Raw genomic sequence first — 12,482 nt, forward strand, 5'->3', positions numbered from 1 at the left:
AGACAGAGACTCAGAATTTTGCAGTTTGTCAAGTAGAGGCAGGGTATTCCAGGCAGAGTGGTTCAGATGCATCCTCATCTCTTCAAAGGTTTCTAGCACTTCCATAAAGAAATTGTCAGGCAGCTCCCCTGCTCCATCCTCCATTACTGACACTATGGCCTATTTACATAATCATTGTTTTGCCTAATCTATCTTCTTTCTACCTCAAGACCTGCCCTGCCTACAGGGTATTAATTAATCCCACCAGTTAAAACCACTGCAATAGTTGCTAAGGACACTTCCATGTTCCCAGCATGCCTTTTGCCTCTCTCCACCCCCTTTCCTAGCCATCTCCGTTCCCAACTTGCCACTTCCGGTTTTACCCTATAAAGCCACTGCTGTTTCTGGTTTCTCTCTCTTCCTCACTCTTCTTCTCTTCTCTCTTTTTCTCTCCCACGTCCCAACCTGAAGAAGAACTGGCATGCAGAGCAGGAGGCGGCCATTGCAGTTGGGCACTATATGGTCTAACCCGTTGTGATCATGCCTGACTCTGGGGCCCCGCATAAATAAAGAATTATATTACCACCCGCCATGAGTTCCCGGTCTCTCTCTCTCTCGCCCATGAAGCTAGCCCAGCAGAAACAGTCCCTTGCAAGTGGTTTTTTTTTTTTTTGCCCCAGGGTTATTGCTAGGGCTCAGTGCCTGCACTATGAATCCACTGTTCCTGGAAGCCATTTTTCTCATATTTTGTTGCCCTTGTTGTTGTTGTTATTGTTGTCGTTGTTATTGGATAGGACAGAGAGAAATGGAGAGAGGAGGGGAAGACAGAGAGGGGGAGAGAAAGACACTTACAGACCTGCTTCACTGCCTGTGAAACGACCTCTGCCCCCTGCAGGTGGGGAGCCGGGGGCTCAAACCAGGATCCTTAGGCCAATCCTTGTGTTTCGCGCCATGTGCGCTTAACCCACTACACTACCACCTGCCTCACGCCACCCCCGTGTCTTTTAAAAGAAACACTGCACACTTGCAAGAAACAAGTTCAAAGATCTACTGACAAACAGCAGATCCAATTTATAACTTGAGCCTATTGGAAAAACAGACAAGTCAGTGCATGGGGAACTGCTCTTCTGTTAGGATAGGTCAGAATTGGACCTTCACAGAAAGTTACCAGGAAACACTGGGGTTTCTAGGTAAATGAAAACATTATGTAAATTTTCAGAGACAGCAAAAACAACAATATTATTTTCTGCAAACAAAAAGAAGATTGCTCATTATCTTTTCCTCTTTACTCCTCTCTTGTTCTCTGTGCCATCAAGGGCTCTTCTGGTATACAAACAACATAAGTTCTAACCATCTTGGTTATCTTCAAGAAGAAGAAGAAAATATGGGAAGAAATGTTCTTTTTGATAAAATTGTGCTTATTTTGCTTCAGAAACATTAGTCATTATCTAGTGACTAATGGTGTATCTGGTTATATCTATCTTGGACAGCATAAGCTGAGCACACAGGTTCAGTGAAGACAGATGGAAAAACATCCTTGTTCATTACTACCCACACCCAAAGGAGAACAAAGAGAAATTCTATATCAAGGGAAGGTGAGGCACCATGCAGACCTTCCTTATTCAGTTAAGAAAGAGAACCCAGGCATCACTGTTTGCTGTAGGGCATAGAATAATTCTTTTCCTTTCTGTATACATGTTCAATTTCCATAACCTCCAGAGTGTTTCACTTTCCTTCAAGAATACCACTTATGTGAGCAATAATTTCAAAAAAATTTTAAAATACTGGGGGTCAGGAAATGACTTACCTGGTAGCATGCACACTTTTTTTTAACCATACTTGAGGACCTGGGTTTAAGCCCTAAATCAACACAGGCAAGCTCCATTCAAAAGGAAAGTTTCATGAGCAGTGAAGCAGTGATGTTTTCTCCACCTTTCCAACCCTGTCTTCTATCTGGAAGAGTGGAAAAAAGAAGTCTATCAGGAATGGTAGAATTGTGAACACATGAATCTCAAGTAAAATGTTGGCAGTGGCAAAGAAAAAATAAAATTTGTGACTCCTGGAGGTGGTTTAGTGGATAGGGTATTGGACTCTCAAGCATAAGGTCCAGAGTATGATCCCTGGCATTGCATGTGCCTGAGTGTTGCTTTGATTCTCTCCCTTTCTCTTTTACTCTCTCATTAATAAATAAAACTTTTAAAAAGAAACAAAACATGCCATTGTTTAAACCACCAAGTTAAAGGAAACACTGTTCTTAATTTAGAACTCAACTGCCACCCATCTTCACATATTTCTCATGAATACAACTCACAAGCAGCATGTTTGTGAAGGAGTCGAGATATAACAGACAAGCAAAACTTATGACTAGCACTGGCCAAGTTCAACAGAAGTACTGGCATTTTATCAGCAGTCATCTCCTCTTAATGAGATCACAGGAGGTAGAAAATGTAATACATGCTGGGAAACACTAGTCACAGGAGGTTGTGAAATATCTGTTCTTAGTGAGGTTTAAGCATATAAATGAGACCCATCCATCTGATTGCTCTGGTACTTTCCTATTTTAACAGTAGGGCTGACTGAGCTCTCATACTACTATGATTTTGCAAATGAAAACTGGATTACCCTGAAAGTTTCCCCAAGTAGCCAATTAGACACTGTGTCATGTAAATATGATCGGACTATTCAATCCTAGAAACAGTTGTCTATCCCCTCCTGAATCTCCTTTCCCTAATCCCTGTGATCCAGTGAACCTTCAAGTAAATAGGTCCAATTTCAAATAAGTCAATTCACCATGACCCTAAGCAGAACGCTTAAATTCACACAGTTTACTAAAACCTTTCACAGCACTCTGCACATCCAGCTCACAGCACAATCTGTTAAAAGATAGCTCTGAGTGGCTGGGTGGGGGCGCACCTGGTTGAGCACACATTACAGTGCACATGGGTCCATACTCCCACAGGGATAAAGAATAGGAAAGCTTTCGGGAGTACGGTGGTAGTGCAGCAGGTTAAGCACAGCTGGCAGAAAGCGCAAGGACCAGCGTAAATACCCTGGTTCGAAAGGGCTTGAATAACTCCAATGAAAGCACAGTACAGAGCACAAGCTAAAATTACAACATTTAGTCCTCAGCAAAAGCATTATTCACATACTTTCCTTATGGGATGATCACTACATGAGGCTCCATATAATGCTGCCCTAGACTTAAATCTTTTATGAACATGTCAGCTCTCTTCAACTTTTACTGTGACTCTTGTAACAAAACTGAGGCAAGATGCACTGCTGCCACACTATTTTTTTAGTATCTGGCCCAAGCAAATCATAAATATTACCACTTTTAATTAATCAAGAGCTGTGATTAAAAAATTAGTATTCAGCTGTTGAAACTTTAGATATTTAGAAACATTTCAAACAGCATCTGGTTTAAAAGGTGCCTTATTAAGTTTACCATTAATTGCCTTGTTCTATATAGAGATTATGTTCATTGTATCATTTTTAAGTAAATAACCTTATTTTAGTATAAAAAAATATATATCCTGGTTCGAGCCCCCTGGCTCCCTACTTGAAGGGGAGTCGCTTCACAGGTGGTGAAGCAGGTCTGTAGGTGTCTTTCTCTCCCCCACTGTCTTCCCCTCCTCTCTCCATTTCTCTCTGTCCTATCCAACAATGACATGAATAACAACAATAACAACTACAACAATAAAGCAACAAGGACAACAATAAAAGGGAATAAATAAATAAATATTTAAAAAAGAATAGGAAAGCTTTCAATGAAGGAGGTAGGATGCAGAACTCTGATGGTAGGAATTGTGTGGCTTGTACCCCTCTTATCCAACAGACTTGTTGCTTATTATTAAATTTTTTAAAAAGTTCTAGAAAATTAACTGACAAATTTCTTCTTTTCTTTTTTTTAGACAGAGACAGAGAAAGTGAAGGATACCACAGCCCCTAAGCTTCCTTCAATGTGATGAGGACTGGACTCAAACCTGGGCCGTGCACATGGAAAAGTAGCATACTACCCATGTGAACTATTTTGCTTACCCTCACTGGCAAATTTCTTATTCTACCAAGAAATGTCACGGGGGGGGGGGGGCCTGGCCATGGCACACCCGGTTAAGTGTACATAGTACTAAGTGCAAGAAACCGCACAAGGAACCAAGTTCAAGCCTCCTCTCCCCACCTGCAGTGAAGCTAGTCTGCAGATGTCTGTCTTCCTCTTTCTCTCTCTATTTTCCCCTCCCTTCTCAATTTCTCTCTGTCCTATCGCATTAAAAAAAAAAAAAAAAAAAAAGAGTGGACCTGCATAAGGATTTGGGTTGGAGCCCCTGGCTCCCCACCTACAGGAGGGTCGATTCACAGGCGGTGAAGCAGGTCTGCAGGTGTCTTTCTCTCCCCCTCTCTTTCCTCTCTGTCTTCCCCTCCTCTCTCTATTTCTCTCTGTCCTATCTAACAACGGTGATAGCAACAGCAACAACAATAAAAAACAAGGGTAACAAAAGGGAAAATTGAAAAAAAAGGAAAAAATGGCCGCCAAGAGCAGTGGATTCATAGTGCTGGCCCGGAGTCCCAGAGATAACCCTGAGGTTAAAAAAAAGAGAGAAGTAAGGAAGGAAAGAAAGAGAAATGGCATAAAAAGGGAGCCAGGTAGTGACACACCTGGTTAAGTGCTCACATTACAGTGTGTAAGGACTCAGGTTCAAGCCCTTGGTTCCCACCTGCAAAGGGAAAGCTTCAAAAGTAGTGAAACAGGGCTGCAGGCATCTCTCTGTCTCTCTCCCTCTCTATCTCCTCCTCTCCTTTCAATTTGTCTCTGTATGTATCTAATGAAAAAATAAAATATTAAAAAAAGGCATAAAAAGATAAATACTACGCAACCTTAATTATCTGAAGTACATATGCAGATTAAATATCAAGATAAAAATAAATTATTTGAGGTGCCTAAAGAAGTCAAATTTACCTTCACACCACCACAAACCAGAGCTGAACAATGCTTTGGTTAAAAAAAAAAAAAGGCAAATTTATAAAGAAAAAATATATATTTACTAGGAGCTCAGAAGAAAGGAAATGTAGAGATATTCTTTAACGAGCATAGAATTTTGTTTTTACAAAATTGAAAGGGTTTTGGAAAGGTAGAATGCTGGTGGTTGTGAATTAAGATGGATTAGTCAGGAAGGAAGGAATCCATCCCCACTGTTATCTCAATGCAAAGCTAGAAGAACTTGTTGAACCCAAGACTGACTACCTCCTTAAATGCCAAGTTGCAAACATCAAATGGAAAAAACAAAACAGGACCAAGATGGCAACTAAAATGTCCCCTGTGTGACTCTGAACCTCATTACACAACTATTATATAAAAATTCTATGCCGGTTGGGAGGAGTCCCATCAGGTACAGGTACTTGATAATACAACGTTCTCAAATGGACAGATATGGTCAGAGAAGAGCGTGATTTTGAATTTTGGGAAAATGCTGCCTTTTCTAGGAAATCCCCTTATATTACCACTTCCTTTAATAATAATAGGCCTGCCTTTCCTGAGAAAACACCACTTATCCCAGACATGTTCCATCTAGTCCATATCATCTGATCTCTGAAGCTAGTAATGCATGTTTCACCCTAGAACTCACTTGTAGTGGGGGGGGGTGGACAGTAGTGCAGTGGGTTAAGCGTATATGATGCAAAGTACAAGGACCCACGTAAGGATCTGGATTTGAGACCCCTGCTCCCCACCTGCAGGGGTGGGCGTCCTTTCACAAGCGATGAAGCAGGTCTGCAGGTGTCTATCTCTTACCCTCTCTGTATTCCCCTCCTCTCTCCATTTCTCTCTGTCCTCTCCAACAACAATAACTGTAATAAGGGCAACAAAATGGGAAAAATGGCCTCCAGGAGCAGTGGATTCACAGTGCAGGCACTCAGCCCCAGCAATAAACCTGGAGGCAAAAAAAAAAAAAAAAGAACTAAAGAACTCGAGGGTCTGGCTGTAGCGCAGCAGGTTAAGTACACATGGTGGAGGGGAGTCACTTCACAGGCAGTGGAGCAGGTCTGTAGGTGTCTGTCTTTCTCTCCCCCTCTCTGTCTTCCCCTCCTCTCTCCATTTCTCTCTGTCCTGTCCAACAACGACGACATCAATAATAACTACAACAATAAAACAACAAGGACAACAAAAGGGAATAAATAAATTTTTTAAATGGGGGGAGGGGGTTGGTCGAGGTTGAGGGCTCAGTGCACAGTGCTGGGGACTGAGGACGCCATTTGGTGTAGTGTACAGACACATCATGGGGAGGTAAAAAACTACACACATATGCCAACAACCTTTCTGCAAATCATGACTCCTCTTCCAATAAAGTGGTCAAAACCCACAAAGGCATACTATGAATTGTTAATAATAAGGCTCAAGAAACAGAAAACAAGAGTGGCTTTTTCTTACCTTCATGGTAGTTAAGCTATGTGCACCCTGTTTAAACAGGGACAGCTGGAAACAATGTAAATTGAGCTGAAGAAGAGACACACCCCCACCCCCCAGCATGCTGGCACCTGGTGCACTTTTACAGTGGAATGTGATAGAGTTCATCTCACCTGGTTTCTCTGCAAAACAAAATGGACAACCTTGCCTGTGTGAAAAATCCTACTCTGTATCAACCAGTAGAATGCTTGTCTCTCACTTTCTGTGAGGCCAGTTCATGAGTGGAATTACTGACACTATCCAGTAGAGAAACTGGATTGTCTCTACTTATAATCCTATGTCCAAATACTTGAAGGGAACTTCACTGTAGTCCTCAAGTACTGACTTAAAAAAAAGAAGAAGAATATATATATATATATATAGTGTTTCAAGAAAATAAATAAATAAAAAGAACAAAATTGTTGTTAAAATTTCAGTGGCTCTAGCCGGGCTGGCTTCACGGGCGGATAACAGAGATGCAGAGACAATGGCTGGGCAGGGAGGCTGTATTTCTTTATTCAGGAACAACGATTCATAAACTAAGACAAACTAATCACCAAACAGAACTCTGCTGTCTCTTTGCGGCAGCGCAAGCACTCTCTCTTACTCTTGAACTCTGGAACCCTCTCCAACTCTCAAACCCCCCGAACTCTGGCGGGGTTCCTTGGGGCGGGGCCAAGCGGGCCCGCGAAACTAACTGGACTGATCCAATTCTCTTGGCGGGGGAGAACTAGAACCCAATGTAAAGCATACAACAATTCCCCCTTTTCTTTTTAACTAAATGACTACAGTATCAAGGGTGTGGGGTGAACAGAAACCTCTATCATACAGGCATTTTTTAAAAAAGAAACTGGCACAAACATGGAGAAACATGTAAGCAAGTAACAAGAACCAGTGTGTTGCCAAGGGAAGGCCTGAGGGGGCCGGCCATTTTTTGCCTCTATGGGCAAAACTTTATCAGCTTAAAAAAAACATGTCTTGCCTCTGGGGGGCGTACTTTCTTGATGGACATTTGCATGGGGGCGGGGAATGGCCTAGAGTCCCAAAAGCAGCTGGCTGTAATTTGTTTACTATGAAATAAAACTTGTTATTAGCATATTTCTAATAGAGAAGGAATTTGAGACTTTTACATATCAACAACGTCTTTTAACCTTTTGTTACACCCATTCAAGATGGAGTCACGTTGTACTCAGGAAAGGAAACCTCAGGCATGAGAATAATTAGCATAGCCATTGTGCGATCTACCATTTCTAATAGAGAAGGTAATGAAGAGTTTTACATATAAACAAGTCTATTTAACCTTTTGTTTAGACCAACTTAGTTAAAATATATTGATTGTTAACTAATTTTTATCTCAGACTTTAAATGTAAGTTAATTTTATCTTTATGAGAATTACGTTGAAAACCTTTTTCATTTAACTTTGACTAGTAGGAATTTAGCCTTAAAGTTACTGTTTACCAAACTTTAAACATACACATAAACATGGTCATTAATACACAAGAAGAGAAACCTTTGTTATGAAGACATGTCATTTTAAACACGAATTTAAATCTGTACTGTCTTAGTTGTTGGGGGGGGGGTTCACCATCTGGAGGTGGCTTCTCGCGCAGCTTCACTTCTAGGAATTGCAGGTTGCGATCTCTGCACAAATCTCTGCGTACTCCAGCTTGTCTGCCTTCAGACTGGACCAGCAGCTGGAGATCTCGTGTGCCCAGTTTCGGCAGGGAGCCCAGGGGTCCGGGAGGTCTGGGATCATTCCAGAATTCATAGCAAGAGGGCAGGCGGGCCAGTTTTGTAGAAGGCGTGGGCCTAGGTGCCCAGGGGTGGCGGCCATGATAGGCCGCCGCGGCACTGCCCCATGGCCCTGCCATGTCTGCTGCCCTACTCGCAGTGGCTGAGCAGCGTGGAGGGATCACACGTCCAGTGCCCTGCGCCACGCGGTGGAGAGCCGGCTCCTGTGGGCTGGCCTGCGTGCTGGCATCGGGCTCCTGCATGGTGGAATCAGGCTCCAGCGTGTTGGCATCGGGCTCCAGCGTGCTGGCATCGGGCTCCTGTGTGCTGGCGTCAGCCTCCTGCATGCTGGCGTCGGGCTCTTGGGGCTCTTGTGTGCTGGCGTCGGCCTCCTGCGGGCTGCGGGGCTGCGGGCGCGGTGCGCGGGGTCGTCTGGGCGCAGCCGGCTGGCTGGCTGTTTAACCAGGTGGAAACAGCATCTCTGCGCCTCGCCTCTTGCCCGCTGGCTATTCCTGCTGGCTGTTCTGAGTTCGCCCGAGCGAGTGGAAACCACAGAATGGTCCAGAGATAAATGTTCCAGAAACAGCAAAACAGTCTCGTGAAGAAAGAACAGAGGCCTTTGGAGATCTCTTCACAAGCAGAAGAGAAGGCCATAGTACATAGGTAGCCAAATTGTCTTTACTTATCTGAGAGATGCGCAGGTCAGATCCACGTGGGTGCCATTTGTTGTCAAAATTTCGGTGGCTCTAGCCGGGCTGGCTTCACGGGCGGATAACAGAGACGCGGAGACAACGGCTGGGCAGGGAAGCTGTATTTCTTTATTCAGGAACAACGATTCATAAACTAAGACAAACTAATCACCAAACAGAACTCTGCTGTCTCTTTGCGGCAGCGCAAGCACTCTCTCTTACTCTCGAACTCTGGAACCCTCTCCAATTCTCAAACCCCCCGAACTCTGGCGGGGTTCCTTGGGGCGGGGCCAAGCGGGCCCGCGAAACTAACTGGACTGATCCAATTCTCTTGGCGGGGGAGAACTAGAACCCAATGTAAAGCATACAACAATTCCCCCTTTTCTTTTTAACTAAATGACTACAGTATCAAGGGTGTGGGGTGAACAGAAACCTCTATCATACAGGCATTTTTTTAAAAAGAAACTGGCACAAACATGGAGAAACATGTAAGCAAGTAACAAGAACCAGTGTGTTGCCAAGAGAAGGCCTGAGGGGGCTGGCCATTTTTTGCCTCTGTGGGCAAAACTTTATCAGCTTAAAAAAAAAACATGTCTTGCCTCTGGGGGGCGTACTTTCTCGACGGACATTTGCATGGGGGCGGGGAATGGCCTAGAGTCCCAAAGGCAGCTGGCTGCAATTTATTTACTATGAAACAAAACTTGTTATTAGCATATTTCTAATAGAGAAGGATTTTGAGACTTTTACATATCAACAATGTCTTTTAACCTTTTGTTACACCCATTCAAGATGGAGTCACGTTGTACTCAGGAAAGGAAACCTCAGGCATGAGAATAATTAGCATAGCCATTGTGCAATCTACCATTTCTAATAGAGAAGGTAATGAAGAGTTTTACATATAAAGTTTTACATGTAAAGCATACAACACAAAATCCATTATTAGTAGCTAACTTGGGGGGCCAAAGAGCTGGCAGAGTGGGAACAAGTAAAAGATGAAGGAAGTCTAACAAGTGCACGTGGCTGATAAGGCAAAAATGGCAGTTGGGCCTTAGTTATCTTAACATGAGTGACGTGTTCTGGAGAGCTCTTTACTACATTTGCTTTGATTTATTTATACCATGTGATTCCTTCCTATCTGATAATTGAGCTCTACAAACTCCATGCAGAGGCTCAGAAGATGTGGCTCAACAATAATCAAATAAACCCTCAGAGAATATTTCTAGGCTTAACAACCAAAGGATAAATATTACACTGGTTTCTTCTAATTCTTACAGAATTAAATGATCTTGGATTAGCATTATCCTAAAGAAGGTAGCAAGTCCTCAGAGGGATGCAAGACCCCAGCTAGTTACATGAGTGAATGGTTTATCTAGTCTCTGTAGTGAGTGAGAAGCTTAACACCCCTCTTCTTAATATGGCTAAATATTGTTTGTGACATGGTAACAGTGTTTTGAGAATTTACTAAGTATAGGACTTTGCAGTAAGCTCTAGATACATCAGCTTTTCTGTCTCTTTAAATGCCATAAGTCAGTCTCTTTATTCCCTGTCTATAAACGAATGTATCAAAGTTCAGTGGGTTTACTTATGATTCCTCTAGGATCACAGTTTCACATATCTTATTATGGTGACCGTTTCCCAGAGATAGATGGTAAATATGTAGGCGATAGATAGATAGTCCTAGATTCATTTTGTAAAGAGTTTATTTATGTATTGATGAGAAATGATAGGAGAGAGAGAAAGAAGCAGAAATCACTCAGGTACATGTGCTGCCGGGAATTGAACTCAAGACCTCATGCTTTAGAGTCCAAAGCCTTATTCACTGTGCCACCTCCCGGACCACAATAGACAGAGGTTCATAATAGGAATTTTTCACTCTGAATATTTGTAATCTACTAGCCCCCAGTAGCCACACCTGTAGCACATGTCCAGTACCAGATCATCTGATGACAGACAGCTCACTAGTGACAGGAAATATGAATGTCCATGTTCTAGAGAAAAACTATATAAGATTCTGCTTCTAAGATCCCAGTGTTGCTTTTTTTTTTTTCCTTACTGTTTAAACTCTGAGATTTCAGTACCTTCATGTTCTGCTAATAAATTCCTTTTACATTAGCAAAGTGGCTTCATTCATTTCCCATGGGAGTTTCACCACTCTGGACCAACTTTTTTCAGACAGAGGGAAAGAGGGACAGACAGCACTGCACTGAAGCTTCCTGTGGTGGAGGCCAGCCTCAAACCTGGGTTGAGTGCATGACAGAGCAGCTGCACTATCCAGGTGAGCTCTCTTGCCAGTCCTGGTGTTGGGTTGTTTTGTCTGCAACCCTGGGAGAAGAAATGAAATTAACATTTAACTTAGTGCATCAATAATTTTTTTGCCTGCTATGAGAATAGGTCACACCCTACTTTTAAAATGGAGTGTCAGCTGGCTCCACAGCTTATCTATCCATCCCTTTGTGAGAGATCTTTTTTATCCAGTGGCACACTGCACTTGACATTCCTGCATCACATTTACACAATCTCATGCTTACTGGCTGAGAAGTTCAAGTTCAGAAGAGCACTCTTATTTATTTAAAGTCAGAATCATTAGTAGGTATTGGGATCTAGGTATTAAGATTTGAGCCCAGGTATGTGCCACTTCAGTGGCCACACTATTTGTATTACATGTTCTCTATTCCCAGGTCTAAATGCGACCTAATATAACATTAAGCTCATGGTATCTAGTCCATTATGTTGCCTGGATTCTCCCATGGCCAACAATGTCAACTGACTGCAGTTCAGGAGAGTCCTGGGAACAGATGAATCACCCATTCTAAAAGGCAGGGGCAATCAAAGGACCCTTTCCCCTGGTGTGGAGGCTTGTTACATAGTAATAAAAGTAACTCCTCAGTGACAAGGAACTGCAAAAGCCTGCAAATAAAAATGGTCAGCCACAATCAGAAAAAAAAGAAAGAAGAAAGAAAGAAAGAAAGAAAGAAAGAAAGAAAGAAAGAAAGAAAGAAAGAAAGAGAGAAAGAAAGAATATGCTGCCCTGGGTCACAGATCAAAAGATACCAAGACTAGAATATTCTTCCTGAGAACTAGCTGGAACTTTGAACACTGAAAAGTTCTGGACTCAGCTGCATTTTTGTAGGGTTGTTGTAAATACTAATAAATTCAGTTGCTAGACCTAGAGACTTCATACTTTCCTCAGGGAGGAAAATCTGGCAGAGCAGAAGGGATTTTGAAGTTTATTTATCTAAATTAAAAAGAAAGAAAAAGAAAGCACAGGAAGCAGAAAGCAAGAGTTCCACACATATCTTCTAAAAACTAGTTATTACACCAAGAAAATCAAGTTAGAGTTGAATGCACCGCCTACCAATTTGGGATAGCCAACATTTGAGGAAATCACATAAGTCAGCAATTTTGGGGTGCATTAGAAGAACTTTATCACAAGTTTATACATATGGGATCTGCACTTTCAGTTTTAGAGATATCAGTATAGTTCAAATGTATTACTCTTGATTTTCTTTTTGTTTTGAAACTTAAAACATTGTTTTATTGATTTTACCTCTTTTCATACACATGCGCATTTACAGAAAAAGGCAACAGGAAAATGTTAATGGATGTAAATTCAGCATGCAGGCAAAACAGACTTTCATATCTTAAA

Source organism: Erinaceus europaeus, chromosome 10 (genome assembly GCF_950295315.1).
Source record: "Erinaceus europaeus chromosome 10, mEriEur2.1, whole genome shotgun sequence".
NCBI lineage: Eukaryota > Metazoa > Chordata > Mammalia > Eulipotyphla > Erinaceidae > Erinaceus > Erinaceus europaeus.